The sequence below is a fragment of the Manis javanica genome, chromosome 17 (genome assembly GCF_040802235.1).
Source record: "Manis javanica isolate MJ-LG chromosome 17, MJ_LKY, whole genome shotgun sequence".
Lineage (NCBI taxonomy): Eukaryota > Metazoa > Chordata > Mammalia > Pholidota > Manidae > Manis > Manis javanica.
In genome coordinates this window covers 62787258-62806852 of record NC_133172.1, presented here as the reverse complement: position 1 = coordinate 62806852, position 19595 = coordinate 62787258, and the positions used below count along the sequence as shown (strand labels likewise).

Sequence of the window (19595 nt, the reverse complement as noted above, 5' to 3'; positions counted from 1 at the left end):
TCCATTAGGTGAGAAACACGTCTAAGTGGTTTCATTTTGCAGTCCTCTTAACGAGGTTGAGCATTTTTTCAAGTGAACCATTTTATTTATTTTTAGCAAGCTGTCCATGCTCTCTGCCTATCTGTGTTGGGTTGTTGATCCTTTCTTTATTGTTTTTAGGAGCTCTCAAGGAAATGCCTTTTTGCCTGATAGTGGAAGTTGCAAGTGTTTATTTTTGCAGGCGTGGTTCCCTTGCCTTCTGACCTTGCCATGTAGGTTTTCTTTTACTGCCGTATTTATCAGTCTTGTATGGCTTCTGGGCTTTGTGTTGTAATTGGACACACCTTGCACACTTTGCATTGTATGTGTTACTATACATAGGCATATATTATGCTCATGGACATATTGTGCATTGTACATTATAGAAACATTCCCTGTGATGTCTTGTTATGGAACTTGTGTGATTTTTCATTTTATATTTAACAGATCCATCTGGAAATTATTTGGCGTAAGGTACAAAGCTAGTTTTACATTTTCCAGATAACAGCCCAGTTGTCCCAATGCTGTCTTTTCCCTTTCAGATTTGAAATGATATCTTTATCCTAGGCTGCATTTCCCCTGCATGTTCGGGCTTTCTCCTAGAGTGTCTGTCCCATTGCATCGATGTCTCTATCTAGTGACCTCTTACTTGCCGATTCGCTGGGTCCTTTTCAGTCCTTATCTTTGTTATGTCTAGTTTGTTCTGTGGGTTCCCCACATGGTGGAATTCCTAGGGGAGGGATTATTTTCTAAGTACACTGCTGAGGCACCGCGCAGAAGCTGAGTGAACGAGTCTGGGTGCAGCTTGGGCAGCCCTGAGGTCTGCACACCTGTCGCTTGTCTGGCACTGCCGCTTTCCTGTGTCTCAGGGCTCTCAGCGTCTCATGTACTTCCCTGTATTTGTTGAGGGTGTTCTAACTGATAAATCCCAAATCTGTGCCCAGCTAGACCTGAGCTCCAGTGGGAGGGTCCAGGTTGCTCATTATGTCCAAAGGCAAGTTTCTTTCTTCCCATCCTTGCCCTTCCTGCCCTTGTCAGCAGCGCACGCCTGTCATGCAGTCTGCCTTCTTTCTTATCCCTCCAGCCAGCTTGTTGCCAAGTACTAAAACCTATATAGGTTTGTGCTCTATCAACACTGCCACAGCCCAGGTGGTATTCTCCCTGTCTGTCTGTCTGCCACCCCTCTCTCTCCCTCAGTCCCAGACACCCCCACTTAGCATGGTGGTCCATACACAGCACACTTTTTTTTTCCATTTTTTTAATTTTTAATTTTGGTGTCATTAATCTGCAATTACATGAGGAACATTATGTTTACTAGACTTCCCCCATCACCAGGTTCCCCCCACATGCCCCATTACAGTCACTGTCCATCAGCATAGAAAGATGTTGTAGAATCACTACTTGTCTTCTCTGTGTTGCACAGCCCTCCCTGTGCCCCCCCCACATTATACATGCTAATCATAATGCCCCCTTTCTTTTTTCCCCCCCTCTTATACCTCCCTTCCCACCCCTCCTCCCCAGTCCCTTTCCCTTTGGTAACTGTTAGTCCATTCTTGGGTTCTGTGAGTCTGCTGCTGTTTTGTTCCTTCAGTTTTTCCTTTGTTCTTATAAATTATTTGCTACTTGTCTTTCTCTGCCTGGCTTATTTCATTGAGGATAATACCCTCTAAGCTCCATCCATGTTGTTGCAAATGGTAGGATTTGTTTACTTCTTATGGCTGAATAATATTCCATTGTGTATATGTACCACATCTTTATCCATTCATCTACTGATGGACACTTAGGTTGCTTCCATTTCTTGGCTATTGTGAATAGTACTGTGATAAACATAGGGGTGCATATGTCTTTTTCAAACTGGGCTGCTGCATTCTTAGGGTAAATTCCTAGGAGTGGAATTCCTGGGTCAAATGGTATTTCTATTTTGAGCATTTTGATGCACCTCCATACTGCTTTCCACAATGGTTGAACTAATTTACATTCCCACCAGCAGTGTAGGAGGGTTCCCCTTTCTCCACAACCTTGCCAACATTTGTTGTTGTTTGTCTTTTGGATGGTGGCGACCCTTACTGCTGTGAGGTGATACCTCATTGTGGTTTTAATTTGCATTTCTCTGATGACTAGCGATGTGGAGCATCTTTCCATGTGCCTGTTGGCCATCTGAATTTCTTCTTTGGAGAAGTGTCTGTTCAGCTCCTCTGACCATTTTTTGATTGGATTATTTGCTTTTTGTTTGTTGAGGTGCATGAGCTCTTTATGTATTTTGGATGTCAACCCTTTATTGGATCTGTCATTTATCAATATATTCTCCCATATTGTAGGATGCCTTTTTGTTCTATTGATGGTGTCCTTTGCTGTACAGAAGCTTTTCAGCTTGATATAGTCCCACTTGTTCATTTTTGCTTTTGTTTCCCTTGCCCAGGGAGATATGCTCATGAAGAAGTCGCTCATGTTTATGTCCAAGAGATTTTTGCCTGTATTTTTTTCTGAGAGTTTTATGGTTTCATTACTTACACTCAGGTCTTTGATCCATTTCCAGTTTACTTTTGTGTATGGGGTTAGACAATCATCCAGTTTCATTCTCTTGCATGTAGCTGTCCAGTTTTGCCAACACCAGCTGTTGAAGAGGCTGTCATTTCCCCATTGTATGTCCATGGCTCCTTTATCATATATTAATTGACCATATATGTTTGGGTTAATATCTGGACTCTATTCTGTTCCACTGGTCTGTGGGTCTATTCCTGTGCCAGTCCCAAACTGTCTTGATTACTGTGGCTTTGTAGTAGAGCTTGAAGTTGGGGAGCGAGATCCCCACTGCTTTATTCTCCCCTCTCAGGATTGCTTTGGCTATTCGAGGTCTTTTGTGGTTCCATATGAATTTTAAAACTATTTGTTCCCGTTTGTTGAAGAATCACAGCACACTTTTGTATAGGTGGGCTTCTTTTGGGTGATTTGCCAAGGAACCAGGGCACAGATCACAATAGTCTTCAAGGAACTAGCGCCGTCCGGCCGGGCGGGACCCCTCCCTTTGTATCTGGAACACATGCTGCTGGATCTCCTTGTGGAGTTAAGCTGATGTCATTGTTTAAAGTCTGCAAGAGATGACTTTATGGTTGCTTTGTTTTTTAATTAAATTATCCAGAACTTTGACACCTAACTTTTTTCAGAAATCACAGTGATACGTCCAACTTCTGACCTTAACCTGGGGCTAGTCCATTACAGGCAACTCTCCTTGGCCCGAGTCTAGTCCATACGGCAGCTCATCTCCCTGGCCCCCCTTTTAGCCTCTCACCATGGTTCCCCTGGTGTCCCTGGAATGGTCTTGGTCAGATGCCTGTGGGAGTGTCACTCTCTGGCATGGATTCTGAGCAGGGTACGAGCTGCCTGCCGCCTGTCTGTGCCCGCCTCTGTGTACGCTTGTGGCTCCTCGTGTCCATTGTTCCCCTGAGCCTTTGCTCTCTGAGACGGGACACCCGGTGCCTGGGACCCCTAAGTCCCCCCCTTGGGAGGCCTTCTGTTGCCTCCCTCCATCCGAGGTCATACCATCCTGTATCACAACAGGTTTCTCTCAAGTTTCTGTCACCAGAGTTGGACTTAAGGGAGGGCAGAGTCTTTCTCTTTGAATCCCTAAGCCTAGTGGTCTCTGCTACTTGCTAGGGGCTGTGTCCTGAGCATCTGTGAGAACTTAGTGGGACGGGGGTGGTAGGTGTTCAGAAAGACCACCCCAGCAAAAACGTTTTTTCCTTCGTGCTTTTCTTTTCTGTGGGCCTGTGAGAGACCCCTGTTACCAGACTGAGTTCTGCCTCAGCCGCCCTTACCCAGTGGCTGTCTCTCAGGCACCAATTGGTGTGGAGTCTAGCGGGTTTTCTTGTCTGTGTTCTGACTTCTTCAAAAGCTTCCATCAGGAGCAGCTCTCTGAACATGATGGTTCGGCTTGCATTAGCCCATGACGGCGCTGAGTTTGTGGATAGGCATGTGCCCGTGGGGCTCCCGCGGACGGGCTCCTGTGCTGCCATGCTTGGAGGTTAGTCCGGCTCCTTGGAGTAGTGTTTGTACTTCTCAAAGTAGGGCTGGTTTGGTTATTTTCCTTTAATGTTTACAACACTGTAAATCCTTAAGCCTAGATATTTTAGTTTGAACAGACTGAGCAGCTGTCAATCATCCTAATTAAAGTTTACTTTCTATACAGTTAACATTAGTAACAAATTAATTAGAAGGGAGCATTACAGAGTGTTGCTTGACTGTTTGGGAATTTTACATAAAACCTTCAGTAGAATTACTAGAAAGAAATTATATCCTCAGGGTTTCTTTTTTTTATTGATTCACGGTCAGTCTAATTAAAACATGTATGTAAGAACTACATTTAGGAGTATTATAGTTTAGACTACAAAAAGTAACTTTGAAAAAGAGAATTACTTTATGGGGAAGAGACACAATGCCCTTACTCATCTCTTTTGGGCAGTTTAATAAAATTTAAAAGCTTAAGAATAATGCTAAAATCTAGCTATAATGAAGTCGATAAAATGGACAAGATACTTCGGAAGTGCAGAGCATCGACATCATGTGGGCGGCATTGTGTGGTGTGTGCTCGGCCTGGACACAGTGAAATGTTGAGACACTGTTGGGAGTGCACACCTGCCCGGGGGAGAGTCGGGGGAGTGGGCTCCTCTGACTCCAGCTTCCTGTGGGGGCTTGTTTCTTATGTAGGTACTTATGCCAGAGGTGGCGATTCTGAGAATGCTGGTTGTGTGGGGTTTCTCTTTATTTTAAAGACCAGGTATGAAGTAATGAACCAGTGTGCTGTTAATATTTGTTTGGGGGGCTAATTTACCAATCAAAAGGATTTTTCTTCTTTCAGAACTATTAATAAAAAGGTGAGTAGAGAACAGGTGGCCAAAGAGAGGGAGTGACAGCAGTGGTCACGTTCCAGATGTTCACTCTGTGCAGGACTCCATTCTGAGTGCTTCTGGCAGGCTGCTAGTCTTCAGGACAGTTCGATCAGTGGGTTAGGGCCTGTTTTTTCCCCCATTTTAGCAGTGAGAAAATAGAGATGTTAAGTATAACTAATTTGCCAAAGTTGATGTTAGTAAGTGCCTATTTTTATGTGAAGCCAGAATTGTGTTTAAGTTTCTTTCATCATTGAAAGTGAGAGGAAAGACCTGAAGAATATGAAATGAAGGGAGAAAGGGAGCCTCAAGTCCGTGAGTTGGCGTGGCAGGAAGTGTGGCATGGCCCCCAGCCGTGGGAATGGGGCCGGCTGGGCCCCTGCTCAGCGCACAGGCCTGCTCAGTTCCTTTAGTCGCTAATCCTCAATACGTACACACATTCGAAGTTAAAGCTTACATTTACTGAGATGCACACATAGTAAGTATATCATCTGAGGGTTTTTTTTTGTCATTTGAGTTTTGGTAAACACATAAACCTGTGTAATGAAAATAACAGATACAGAAAGAACCACCGCCCCAGGAAATCGCGCCCCCCCAGACCCCCTCTCACGGCCAGCCTTTTTTATGTTTCCTTGTTCTGTTTCCCCGTCATTGCTTAGTTCTGCCTCGTCTGCGCCTTCATCAGAGTGGAGTCACAGGGTTTCGTGGGAGCTGTTGGCTTGCGTCGTGCAGCGCTTTAGTGGTTGGCCCAGGAATCTCAGTGTGTGCCCCTCACTCCTTGCCGTCCGCCTAGGAGTCCGCAGTGCCTCCCCTACCATGGCACAAGGGGGCACCTTTCTGCCTTCTCTGTCCTTCAGGATGTTCTATCACATGTATCACTTCTACATACACTGTAAACCCCACAATATAGCAAATAGTAATCATTTTTTGCTCTAATATGAGCGTAGTTTTTAAAATTAAGAAAACAGAGTCTTCCATATGTACTCACACATTTACCATTTCTGGTGATTTTCACTATTTTCTGAAGATCCAGTTTGTTACCATATCCCTTTCAGTCTGGAAAACTTCTCTTGGGCACTTTCAGAGTGGGGGTCCACCGGCAAGAAGTTCTCTTCGTTTGCGTTGCCTGTGCTGGCGAGGCCTCCGCCCTGGCTGTGGGCTCGAGCCTCCTGCAGCCGCTTGTCCTGCCGTCCGCCATGCGCTTTCCCTCCTCCGTCCCCTGGTCGCCTCCATGTCTTCAGTATCACAGCAGCTTGACTGTGATGTTCTGGAAGTCACTTTCTTGAATTTGTCTTGTCTTGTGTTCTCTGAGCTTATGGATCTATAAATTTATGTCTTTTACTAAATTTGGGGAACTGTCAGCCATGGTTTCTCCATAGTTTTCCCAGTCTCTGCATCTCTTCTCTGCCCTCCTGGGACTCTAGCTGCAGAGTCCCAGACATCATTCCCAGTTTTGATATTATTCCACAGGTACCAGAAGCTTTGTTCATTTTTATTCCAAATCTTTTTCTTTGTTTTTCAGATTGGATGCTTTGTCTGTCTGTCTTGAAATTCACTGAGTCTTCTGTTAATTCCAAACTGCTGTTACCATTCATCCAGTGGATTTTTTAGTTCAGAAATGGCATTTTTTGGTTTTCGAATTTCCTTAAAAATTTTTTTTATTACTTAAAGACTTTTTTTCAGAGCAGTTTTAGGTTCACAGAAAAATCGAACATGATAATCACCCGCAGTGCACGTTAGTGTACACCCTCGGTGGTGTGCACCCGCTGCTGGGATGCCCTGTGGAGTAATTTCACTGTCCTGAAAATCCCCTTGGCTCTGGCTGTCAGCCTCCCTCCCCGAGCCCCTGGCAACCCCTGATCTTTTTACTGTCACTGTGGTTCTGGCTGTTCCAGGGTCACAGGTTTAGAGTCACAGTACGGAGCCTCTCCGAATGCCTTCTTTCACTTAACGATAGGCGTTTAAGGTTCTTCCAGGTCTCTTCATGGCTTGACAGCTCATTTCTTTTTATTGCTGAATAATATTCCAGTGTCTGGATGGACTGTAGTTTATAGTCACCCACTGAAGGACATCTTGGTTGCTTCCCGAGTTTCCATTTTTCATAGTGTTTTTTGCGTCTTCCCCGAGAGAACCTCCTGGTGCATATATCACGAACATCTTTGCCTTATGTTTTTGGGCCTTGTTTTAACAGCCACTTAATACTTCTTGCCTCGGATCCCAGCATGCGACTCATCTTGTGCTTACTGTCCTTTTTCTCTTTGTATGGGCCATGTTTGTTTCTTTATAGGCCTGGGCATGACGGATTGCTTCTTCGAGTCTGTGAACAAGACATCGGAAGCTCTGGACTTTGTTCTGTCCTCCTGAGGAGTAGAGACGTTGTTCTCAGGGGCAGTAAATCTGGCCGGACTCACACCAGGACACTCTTCTGTCTGTCCGTCAGCAGCTCCGCCTCTCTATGCCTGCCCCCGAGTGCCGGCGTCAGGGCCCACGCGTGGGTGGAATTCGGCGTCCCCTCCCCAGGGCTCTCCTTTCGGGGAATCCCCCCTCACTTTCCAGCCCCTGTAGTCCTTCAGAATTCTGATGTCTGCTTTTCCAAGTCAGTCAGACTGTGGGCTCCTGTATGTGCTCTGCCGGCCCCTTTTTCTGATGAGGACGGGGTCTGGAGTACACGAAGCTCACTCAGTGCAGGGCTTTCTCCAAGCGTAGACCTCCTCCTTGTTTCTTCCTGCTTTTGGTGGGCCCGTTGGGGAGGGTAGGTGGGCTCTGTCTCCCTGTGCTCCAGGAATCCACTGGGGCCAATACCACTGACCTCTTGGGTGCAGCCTCTGATTAGATGTCTTGATGTCTTGCCCATCTTTTCCATGCTGTCCAGTGGAGCCCCTTTTGTCCTTATCTTTCAGAGATTTGGTCTCTGAGCAGCGTTGCCTTGCTCATACATAGGTGTCCAGTCAAGACTCACTGGATGGAATTTGACTTTGATAGGAAAAAATCCCCAACAGCCTATTTTAATGATACATTCTGGACATTTGACTGGCTCTCATTTTCATCCAGACACTCCTACGCATTTCCAACTTACTTCTGTGTCTGTTTTCCCATCCTGGGCACCTGATTGTTCTGTGACTGAGCATATATTGTGATTAATGTCTCAGGGGGAGTCATTGTAATGTGCCAACTGCTCTGAATAGTACCTCTCAGGCAGTTGAATATTATATTGGGAACTCAAATGGTCATTATGGCACAGTTTACTTACTATGATTAGACACTAAACCAGTTTCTCAGAGAAAACCCCAATATTTGAACATACTTCTGGCCAGAATATGCGTGATAATAGTATTGTGTGTAGTATGCACCTTATATCACAAGTCCTGGAGGTAAAAATAACCTACAGCGAATGCCTCATCTGTTGCTGTTCTGCTGAATGACCCGGGAACGAGGTTCTGCCTAAGATGGCTGCGTGGAGGAGGGGTGGCTGCCTCCACATCTCAGCTGGTTTTCACCGTTCACTCTTTTTGATATCACATGGGGCCACGTAATGTTCGTCTTTCTTGAGGAGGGGAGCTGTCTTCCTGAAGGTGGTGTTGTGTATTCAAACACAGTGTTGCCTTCATGGCTAGAGATCGGGTTGCTTGTCCCCTTCTGGCTGTGCCTTTTGAACTTCTGCTTTGAAGTGCTTCTGTCCGTCCTCTTGCTGGCCCCTGCTGCCTCTCACTGCTGACATTTGCCCCTCTAGCACCCACTGATTTCTTTATATGCCTTCTCTCCCATCTTTGACTTGCTCCCGTTACCCGCTGAGTTCTAGGCGGCTACACCTGAGCCCATCGGAACCGTTTAGAGGCTGCCGGTATGGCCGCTCCGACTTCTACTCCGTCCCGCTCCTCAGCTGTGTCGCCTGGATGACTGTGCCTGCTTATCAGGCACCTGCTGTGAGACAGGCTCCGTAAGGGCCACTGTCCAGGGACCGGCTGCTTCAACCCTTAACGACCCAAGGAAGTCGACTGAGGTGCCTTTTCAACCCTGTTCTGTAGGTTTGCGTAGCAAGGAGTGGTGCCTCAGCCAGCCTGGGGCTCTTGACATCAAAGCACCCAGGCATTCTGGGTGCTTCCAGAGCTGATTGTCAGGACCCCCTTTCCCAGCTTCTGCTTCTTTTGGCCTGCTGTGGGGTGTCCTGAAATCTGAATTTCTACAAGCGCCGGGACTCCTGCAGCCTGCACCGCCCTGAACACTGCTGGGAACTTGCTCTGTAGTCGCCTTGCTGGAGCCCGTCCAGCTGGACCCATGGCACGTGCGGCTGAGCTCTCTTGAGTGGTGACTGACTGTCTTCTTCTTTAGTGGGTAGAGGGCCGGTGAGAACTAGTAAAAGGTCTTGCACATGGCAAGTGGCTTTGCTTAGCATGGGCTTCACGTGGCCCACGTCAGCAGGCAGCTCTCACTATTAAACTGTTTTCTTGTTCTGGATTTTAGAGATGCGTAGTTACTATTTTACTGAAATGCTTACAAATCACTTTCTTTTTTATGTATTTTTTTCCATCGACTTAAAAGTATTTAACATATGTTATTCTTTTTTGTATGGAGGTGGATTACTTGAAAAACTGTTGAAAATAAATGACACTTGTAGGCACTTTGGAGCTCTCATTTGTACTCGGCACCACACTTTCTGTTCCCATGTCTGGAAGGCCTTTCCTGCAGGCCTGAGCTTGGCTGGCTCCTCCAGGTTGGCCTCGGCTCTGCTGTGGTTTCTTGCCTGCCGGGTCTCGTGCTGCCTGCCCAGCCCTTTGCTCTCTGAGATTGTCTTGTTTGCTTGTCCTCCTGCCCGGCCAGCATCTTGCGTGTCTCATGGATGCTGCTTGGCACCTCCCACGGCCCCTTGGCAGCACCCAGCTTGGCAGGGTGATGGTGGCTAGCCATCAAAGGGATGAGCAGTCTCAGTTTTAGTAATCAATATTAGTAATATTGTAGTGCATTTTCTTTTTGAATGTCTGTTTATGCACATATACCACTGAGTGTTTAAGTCCTGTTTCACTCATCTGGGTGTGAGCAACCTCCATGCCTTCTGTTTTCTGAAATTATTTTTCAAAGGCTGCATAATATTTAATCATAAGGATGTAAGTTTGCATACTTAAATATTAATCTTGATATTTCTGTTGTTTGTATTTGGTTTTGCTCTTTTAAAGCTACAGTGAAGCTCATCGTACATAAACCTTTGACTGTTTCATGATTATATTCTTATGATAGGTTCCTCTAGCAGGATTAGTGGATGCAAATATACATCTGATTTGCATATACGAGTTGGGGATGAGCTTGTTCCCCTTGTAACACGAGCTGTTAGGGGCTGGTTTTAGAACAGGTGGTCACTTGCCATGCTGGAGCCCATTTGTAAGTGGAGTTTCTGTTTAGAGAAGGTAGCCCACCAGTGCCAGTGAAGGGGACACAGAAACCTAGTGGCTGTCTGGAGCTTGTGCTCTGCAGGACAGGGACACTTGAGCCAAGCACAGTCCTTGCCCCATGGGGCATCAGCCTCCCAGAGGAGACTGCCAGGACCTCATGTGGGTATGTCCCTGCTGGGTGTTGTCATGGAGCTCATCTCTGTTACACAATTGTGAGCCTGCCTATGGATAAAGTGAAGGTTCCTGTGGCCAGGATTCTTACCTGGCCCTGGTTGGCTAGCTTACTACACACGTGTGGGAAATATGTCATTATTAACTATATAAAAATCTCCACCCAGTGCTCTGGGTAACATGGTGGCATGGCTGCAAGGCTGCAGGAGAGCAAAGCAGAGGCTGGAGTGGGTGGCAGTGCTGAGGACAGAAGCCCAGAGGCAGAGACCGGCTTGCTGCCTGCAGACTCGCTTTGAGTGGATGAGATTTTAGTGCTTCAGCTGCCACCGTGGAAGTAAAGTTGGATATAACCCTTTCACCCCAAGAACATTCTACTGTCATTTCTTTGGTCACCTTGAATCCATAGTGAACTTGCCCCGGGGCAGAAACGCATTGGCAAGACACTGCCATTCTAGCTGGATTTGGTTTCCTAAGATATTAGCCATTGCCTTACCAGGTTTGCCTTGAAACCTCTTCTGGTCACTCAGCTGCTGAACATTTGAGGGGTGCTGCATGCCTCACCCCCTCCAGCATTGGAAGGGCACATATGGGATGCACAGGTCTGGGAGGGCCATCTTCAAGAATTCGGTGCTGAAGACAGACCCACCCCACTTGCAGTGAGAGGTGGTGCTGTGTCTGCTCTGGGAGGCGTGGGGCAGTGGGCGGGGCTGGGGAAGGCCTGGGCTTTCTCTGGTTTGGGCTGGGCCAGAGGCATTTTTACAAAAGAGGAGGTTGCTTTTGCCTGAAAAGTCCTAGGCTTTTCCTAGGGGACAGGTCACGGAGTAGGACAGGGCTTCTCAACATCAGCACTGTGGTGATGTTGGCCAGAGACGTCTTTGCTTTGGGCCTGCCCTGGGCACTGGGGGTGCCGGGCAGTATCCCTGGTCCCCACCCCCAGTTACTATGGAAGTGTTGCTAGACATGGCCCCATGGCCCCTGGGGGACAGGTGGGGAGAGCTGCTGCAAAGCCTCCGCACTGTTGACACCCCTGTGGGCCCCTACTTTTGCACGGTTTCACACCCCACCGCAGGTTAGAGGCTTAGCAGAAGTAAAGGTGTGATCTTCCCCACAGCCTCCCGCTGTGTGGGGAACAGTGGAAAAGAAGACTTTACAAGTCAAATAAGGACAGAATCCTAAAAGTAAGGATAGTTCTAAAAATTAGGTAAAGGGGTTTGAACTGGATGTAGTGGATAGTAAGAAGCTGTTTGAAGGCGTCAAAAAGGCACTTAATGAAAAACCCCTCAACTTAAACAGCCCAGTAGGGTTTTCCCGTCAGGGCTCATTTTTTTGTTTGTTTGTTTTTCATTAAGGTATTATTGACATACACTCTTATGAAGGTTTCTCATGAAAAAACAATGTGGTTACTACATTTACCAATATTATCAAGTCCCCACCCACACCCCAATGCAGTCACTGTCCATCAGTGCAGCAAGATGCCACAGATCCACTATTTGCCTTCTCTGTGCTACACTGTTCTCCCCGTGATCCCCCCGACACTATGTGTAGTAAACATAATATCCCTCAATCCCCTGCTCCCTCCCTCCCCCACCCCTCCCCCTTGGTAATCACTAGTTCATTCTTGGAGTCTCTGAGTTTACTGCTATTTTCTTCCTTCAGTTTTGCTTCGTTGTTATACTCCACAAATGAGGGAAATCATTTGGTACTTGTCTTTCTCAGCCTGGCTTATTTCACTGAGCATAATATCCCCCAGCTCCATCCATGTTGTTGCAGATGGTAGGATTTGTTTTCTTCTTATGGCTGAATAGTATTCCATTGTGTATATGTACCACCTCTTCTTTATCCATTCAGCTACTGATGGACACTTAGGTTGCTTCCGTATCTTGGCTATTGTAAAAAGTGCTGCGATAAACATAGGGGTGCATATGTCTTTTTGAATCTGAGAAGTTGTATTCTTTGGGTAAATTCCTAGAAGTGGAATTCCTGGGTCAAGTGGTATTTCTATTTTGAGTGTTTTGAGGAACCTCCATATTGCTTTCCACAATGGTTGAACTAGCTTACATTCCCACCAGCACTGTAGGAGGGTTCCCCTTTCTCCACATCTGCAGCAGCATTTGTTGTTGTTAGTCTTTTCGATGCTGGCCATCCTTACTGGTGTGAGGTGATATCTCATTGTGGTTTTAATTTGCATTTCCCTGATGATTAGTGATGTGGAGCATCTTTTCATGTGTCTGTTGGCCATCTGAATTTCTTCTTTGGAGAACCGTCTCTTCATATCCTCTGCCCATTTGTTAATTGGGTTATTTGCTTTTCGGGTGTTGATGCATCTAAGTTCTTTATATATTTTGGATGTTAACCCCTTGTCAGAAATGTCATTTACAAATATATTCTCCCTACTGTAGGATGACTTTTTGTTCTGTTGATGATGTCCTTTGCCGTACAGAAACTTTTTTGTTTGATGTAGTCCCATGAGTTCTTTTTTGCTTTTGTTTCCCTTGCTCGAGGAGATGCGTTCAGGAAGAAGCTGCTCACATTTTATTCAGGAGATTTTGCCTATGTTGTCTTCTAAGAGTTTTATGATTTCATGACTTACATTCAAGTCTTTAATCCATTTCCAGTTTACTTTTGTGTATGGGGTTAGACAATCATCCAGTTTCATTCTCTTACATGTAGCTGTCCAGTTTTGCCAACACCAGCTGTTGAAGAGGCTGTCATTTCCCCATTGTATGTCCATGGCTGCTTCTTTATCATATATTAATTGACCATATATGGTTGGGTTTATATCAGGGCTCTCTAGTCCATTCTATTGGTCTATGGGTCTGTTCTTGTGCCAGTACCAAATTGTCCTGATTACTGTGGCTTTGTAGTAGAGCTTGAAGTTGGGGAGCATAATCTCCCCAAGCTTTATTCTTCCTTCTCAGGATTGCTTTGGCTATTTGAGGTCTTTGGTGGTTCCATATGAATTTTAGAACAATTTTCTCTAGTTTGTTGAAGAATGCTGTTTGTATTTTGATAGGAATTGCATTGAATCTATAGATTGCTTTAGGCAGGATGGCCATTTTGACAGTATTAATTCTTCCTGCCTAAGAGCATGGTAGAAAGATACCATTTATTGGTATCTTCTTCAATTTCTCTCATGAGTGTCTTGTAGTTTTCAGGGTATAGGTCTTTCACTTCCTTGATTAGGTTTATTCCTGGATATTTTAGCCTTTTTGATGTAATTGTGAATGGTATTGCTTTCCTTAGTTCTCTCTCTGCTAGTTCATTGTTAGTGTATAGGAAAGCCACAGATTTCTGTGTATTAATTTTGTATCCTGCAACTTTGCTGAATTCAGATATTAGATCTAGTAGTTTTGGAGTGGATTCTTCACGTTTTTTTTTCTCTGTGTTTTGATATTTATATATTTTTAATTCATTTATTTTGTTGTCATTAATCTGCAATTACATGAAGAATATTATGTTTACTAGGGTCCCCCCATCACCAAATTCCCCCCACATACCCCATTATAGTACTGTCCATCAGCATAGTAAGATGCTGTAGAATCACTACTTGTCTTCTCTGTGTTGCACAGCCCTCCCCATGCCCACCCCCCTACATTATACATGCTAATTGTAATGCCCCCTTTCTTTTTCCCCACCCTTATCCCTTGCTTCCCTCCCTTTCTCCCCAGTCCTTTCCCTTTGGTAACTGTTAGTCCATTCTTGGGTTCTATGATTCTGCTGCTGTTTTGTTCCTTCAGTCTGTCTTTGTTCCTGTGGTCTTTGGGTTTGAAGTGAGTCTCTTGTAAGCAGCATAGAGATGGGTCTTGCTTTTTTATCCATTCTATTACTCTGTGTCTTTTGATTGGTGCATTCAGTCCATTTACATTTAGGGTGATTATTGAAAGATATGTACTTATTGCCATTGCAGGCTTTAGATTCGTGGTTGCCAAAGGTTCAAGGTTAGCTTCTTTAGTATCTTACTGTCTAACTTAACTCACTTATTGAGCTGTTATATACACTGTCTGGTCATTCTTTATTTTTCTCCCTTCTTATTCCTCCTCCTCCATTCTTTATATGTTGGTTGTTTTATTCTGTGCTCTTTTGTGCTTCCTTTAACTGCTTTTGTGGGTAGTTGATTTTATTTTTTGCCTTTAGTTAGTATTTGGTTGGTCTGCTTTCTTTGCTGTGATTTTATTTTCTCTGGTGACATCTATTTAGTCTTAGGAATGCTTCCATCTAGAGCAGTCCCTCTAAAATACCCTGTAGAGGTGGTTTGTGGGAGGCACCTTCCCTATCTTTAGGTTTTTTTATGTACAATATCATGTCATCTGCAAATAGGGACAGTTTAACTTCTTCCTTACCAATCTGGATGCCTTTTATTTCTTTGTGTTGTCTGATTGTCGTTGCTTGGACCTCCAGGACTATGTTGAATAACAGTGGGGAGAGTGGGCATCCTTGTCTTGTTCCCACTCTTAGAGGGAAGTGTTGGCTGTGGGTTTATCATATATGGCCTTTATTATGTTGAGGTACTTGCCCTCTATACCCATTTTGTTGAGAGTTTTTATCATGAATGGATGTTGAATTTTGTTGAATGCTTTTTCAGCATCTATGGAGATGATCATGTGGTTTTTGTCCTTTTTGTTGATGTGGTGGATGATATTGATGGATTTTCGAATGTTGTACCATCCTTGCATCCCTGGAATAAATCCTACTTGATCATGATGGGTGATCTTTCTGATGTATTTTTGAATTCGGTTTGCTAATATTTTGTTGAGTATTTTTGCATCTATGTTCATCAGGGATATTGGTCTATAGTTTTCTTTTTTTGTGGTGGCTTTGCTGTCAGGGCTCATTTTTAATAAGGCAGTGCATATGTTAATAGAATCCGGGTGAGAACGAGTGGGGAGGGTGTGATTGTGCTGGGCCCACTGCCATCCTCGTGGCCTCTTAGTGATCTGGTCTGGCAGGGAAGGCCTGCTGTGGAGCCGGGTCCCCGATCGCAGGGCTTGTCTGCCAGCCCAGTGCCCTCCCCACGCTGCTGGAGGCCGGGCCCACCACAGCTCTGCCTCTGCTGGCCTCTGACTGGGGGTACAGTGTGGGCGCCGTTGTGGAAGTGCGCCCCACGGCAGTGCTAACAACGCTGTGACTTTGTCACCAACAGAAATCAGGTTTTCCCTATCGCGGTGGGTGGGGCATCTCAAAATACGCTTTGTGCTCATCACTGCTTCAGATTATGTGACACCCACTTACTAAACATGTGAAAGGAGCTCATTTGTCTTTTAAGAATCTGATAAAAGTTTTCAGCATAATTGACTTCATTTGCAATCCTGTGTGTTTTATGCATTTAATATGTATTTCTGAGAAGGAGTCAGTACACTTTGTCAAACAGCTTGTTGTTGTTGTTTTTTTTCCTTTTGGCATGAAATTAAAACTCTTGCTCTGGGTGCTTATTGCCTTTTCTGAGCTGTTGTCAAATGCCTTTTAGTGGTGTGCAGCAAGATTTCAGGAGCCCTAGGCCTCCAGTAGCTTATCTTTTGCAGCAGGTTGTTCTGGGTTCTGCTTCAGTCCAGCTACATACTACATGATCTTCAATGAAGTAGATTTTTATAAATTAAAACTCTTCTTAAAGTTGTGGCTCTCGTCCATGAGCATTAAAGTGAGTTTTAAACACCAAGCCCTAAGCAGCCTGTGTAGCATCAGGCCTGTTTCACTAGATGTCATGGCTGAGGAAGCCCTGAGCAGTGTCAGGACTGGAGGGAGAGAAACCCAGGCGTCCTGCTGCTCACCACGCATCCCTCCTCTCTGCTGACGCTCCGTGTGCTTTTGACGTCTCATACCTTAGCTCTGGAGGGGTTTGAGGCCATCCTACCTGATCTTCTGCACATTCTGAGGTTCCCCTTCACATCCCACCTGAAAGGAGGTTGTCGGCTGTGAACACTGACTGCGGGAGCTCCTCTGTCTGAAATACTCTTGCATTATCAGCATCACCTGGCAGCTGGTTAGAAATGCAGAATCTTAGGCCCCACCCAGAATCAGAACCTGCATTTTAACAAGATCTGGAGGCATTTTGCACATTAAAGTTTGGAAGCAGAGGCCTGGTCTCTGAGCAGCTGTGACAGTTAGAGGGCCGGGTGTGAGCTGCAGTCCACGTGGCCCTGGGTGCGTGGCAGGTGACAGACCAGACCACTTGTGGAGGAAGCACAGAGGGGGTGGCCTGAGACGAGTAGCGTGCTCAGCCTAGCCCTTGTTCGAGGCCACGGCTTTGTCATCCTTTACCAGACCTGGCGAATTACACTGAGAACTGTGTAGTGCACAGTTCAGATGGTGGACAACTAGATTTTATTTCATTTTGCTTATTTGTTTTATTTATGTCATATTTTTATTTTGAAATAGAGGTACTTTTTTTGTTATGTTCATCCTGAATTTCATTGAAGTTTGGTGATAGAGTCATGTATTTTAGATACTTACTGATGTGATGGCCTGTTTTGTGCCAGCGCTGTTGAAGTGCAGAGGACACAGAGAAAACAGCAAGTTCCTGCCTCGCTTAGCTGCGAGAAGGCCTCGCTCACAAGCTGATGGCCCGGGGCCGACATGGCGTCAGTAAGGGGGATGTGTTGAGGTGGGGCCCGTGGAGGGCACTCCAGCAGAGGGCACAGCCAGCGCCACAACCTCCAGGCAGACCCTCTCGTGACTGCAGGGATTGAACAGAGGGAAAAGTGGGGTGACAGGAGTGGACCCCACGTGTGGGGGTGTGGAGATGAAAAATGAGCGGCCTTTCAGAGATAAAGTGAGGCGCTGGCAGAGGAAAGGCCTTTTGGAACTTCACGGGAAACGCTGCCGGGCTGCGTCGGCCTTGTTCCTCGGCCAAGGGCCTTTCCTCCCGGCTTCCTAGCAGTGGCGGCGGAGGGGCGGGCAGGCCGAGGGGGGCCTTCGCGTGTACATTGAGCTCATGACCGGCGCTGCTTGTGAGCGTGAGTCAGAGAGCATTTGAGTTGAACTGCAGAGGTCACATGGGGCAAATTAACTTCACCAAAAATAACCCCAAAAACATCATTTCTGGGAAATGCATGTGAAGACAGCTTTCAATGTAAACAAAAGAGCAAAGTAAAGATAAAGGCTTGGTTGGGAAAGGGGAACATTTGGAAAGCTAAGAAGAAATGCTTGGGGGAAAAGTCCTGAGGAAAACAAGTGTTTCTTTTCCACTAGTCAGAGCTTTAGAGGGTTTGTGCTCATGTGTTTGTGGCAGACGCTGCGTACACATTTGGATAGGGCAGCTCACAAGCTTTCCCTTCTCTCTGTAGCTGCTGCAGAGACCTGCACCCTGTAGCTTTTTCTGTGCTTCCTGCCCTCTCTGCGTGACCTCGTGGTCTGTGCTGGGAATGGCAAATGACAAATGCAGGCAGATGCCTGGACGTGGGGCTGGCATGGTCCGCAGCCTGGCTGCTGTTAGACTCCCCTGGGAGCTTAATGGACAAAACACTATAGTCCCCACTCCAGAAACTCTGATTTAATGGGGTGGGTGGGACTTAGTGGTGGCATGCAGGGGCTCCATTGCAGCCAGGGTGGAGAACCACTGTCTGTGCCCAGCTGTCCCCATTCACAAGCTGTGCTCCCTGGACTGGCATGAGATGCTGTTGGCCGTTGTGTGTCCTCTCCCCTCCTCCTCCGCACAGCCCCAAAGGTTTCTGCTTGGAATGTTTTGGGTGTGGGCAACCAGAGTGTCTCTGCTTGGGGCAGGGGAGGTCTGTCACCCAGCAAGGTGGGACTGGTGTGTTTGCTTACCCAGACAACTCAGCCCCTCTCTTCTCAGGACCAGGACTTAGAATTACTTACCAGGATCACTAAGACAGCTGCAGGCTGACATGAGTCAGGCCAAATACAATGACCGACTGCTGTAGCTACATATACATAGTTAAAGCATTAACCTCCTAAGTTGTTTCCCAAAGTAATATTTGCTGGAACTAGTAGTATTTATTTGGAACTAAAAATCTTGCTCTTTGAGTAATTACTTATGCCTATTAACTCTATTATCGTACTAGGAAAGAAGTTCATTTCTGGAATTCTTGACCGTTGGATGGGGAAAGAAATTTTGCTATATCTAAGGGAAATGATGCAATTTAGTTGAATTATAAATGTAAACACATTTGATCCTTGAACAGCAGTGGGTTTGAACCTTACAGGTCCATGATTTTTTTCAATAAATACATTAGAAAAGTTTTCGGAGATTTGTGACAATTTGAAAAACCTCGTAGTTGAACTGGTTAGCCTACTGAAAAAATTAAGACAGAGGTATGTCACAAATCCGTAAAATCAACAGTAGGCTCTCAGTAAAGATTTTGGGAGAGTCAAAAGTTATATGTGGATTTCAGGGCTGTGGGGAGTTGGCACTCCTAACCCCCATGTTGTTCAAGGGTCAACTATAATTCAAAATTATATCTGCCTTGATAACATCTTGGTAATATTACCGAAAGGATTGGCCTTTTGGAGGGGTACTGGATGGGTAAAGCTGATTTCCTTGGGTTATGTAAATTTCCCCATTAAGTGGACTGTGGCAAGTCCCCATCTTGCTTGGGGTCTCGTGCGTGGGTCAGGTGTGCTCTGCGTGTCTGCAGGGCTTTGCTTTGTGGGAGTGGAGAGGCTGTGCAGGGCTTGTGGTTGCCTGCGGCTCTGTGGTGACAGGTTGTTGCCTTCTGGTTACCAGGGCAGGTGCTAGCTCTGTGCACCAGCGGGGGCCGTGTTTGTCCCCTTCTCCCAGCTCTGGCCCTCTGCTTCGCTGTGCCCTGGGCCTGACTTGCATGTGGGAGGTAAGATCTGGGCTTGCAGAACATTACAACCTCCACCTTCCATCCAAGTGACAGAGTAAACCAAGGAATGAAGGCTGATAACGCACGTGTGTGTTTCTCCGTCTTTGAAAGCCCAGGCCTCTTTTGGTAAACTTTTAAGTCTTAACTGTCCTCTATCATCCTTTGACTTTGACATCTAAAATTGTGACTCTGAAGACATTAAACCGTTGTTTTTTTTATTCTTCTATATACTATAAGTAATATATTTTGGCTGTAAAATTTTCCATTGCTAATTATTATTATTAGGGGGAAAATGAAAGTTACTGTACCCTCCCCTGCCACCCAGGAAAGCCTCTTTCCCTCTGCCCAGGTTACTG

At 45.8% G+C, this 19595-nt stretch overlaps 1 protein-coding gene across 2 annotated transcripts in view; it reads left to right on the top strand.

The window, feature by feature from the left end:
* Positions 1-19595, top strand: part of ZCCHC14 (zinc finger CCHC-type containing 14) — a 61220-nt gene that overhangs the window by 7050 nt on the left and 34575 nt on the right. The window lies entirely within an intron of this gene.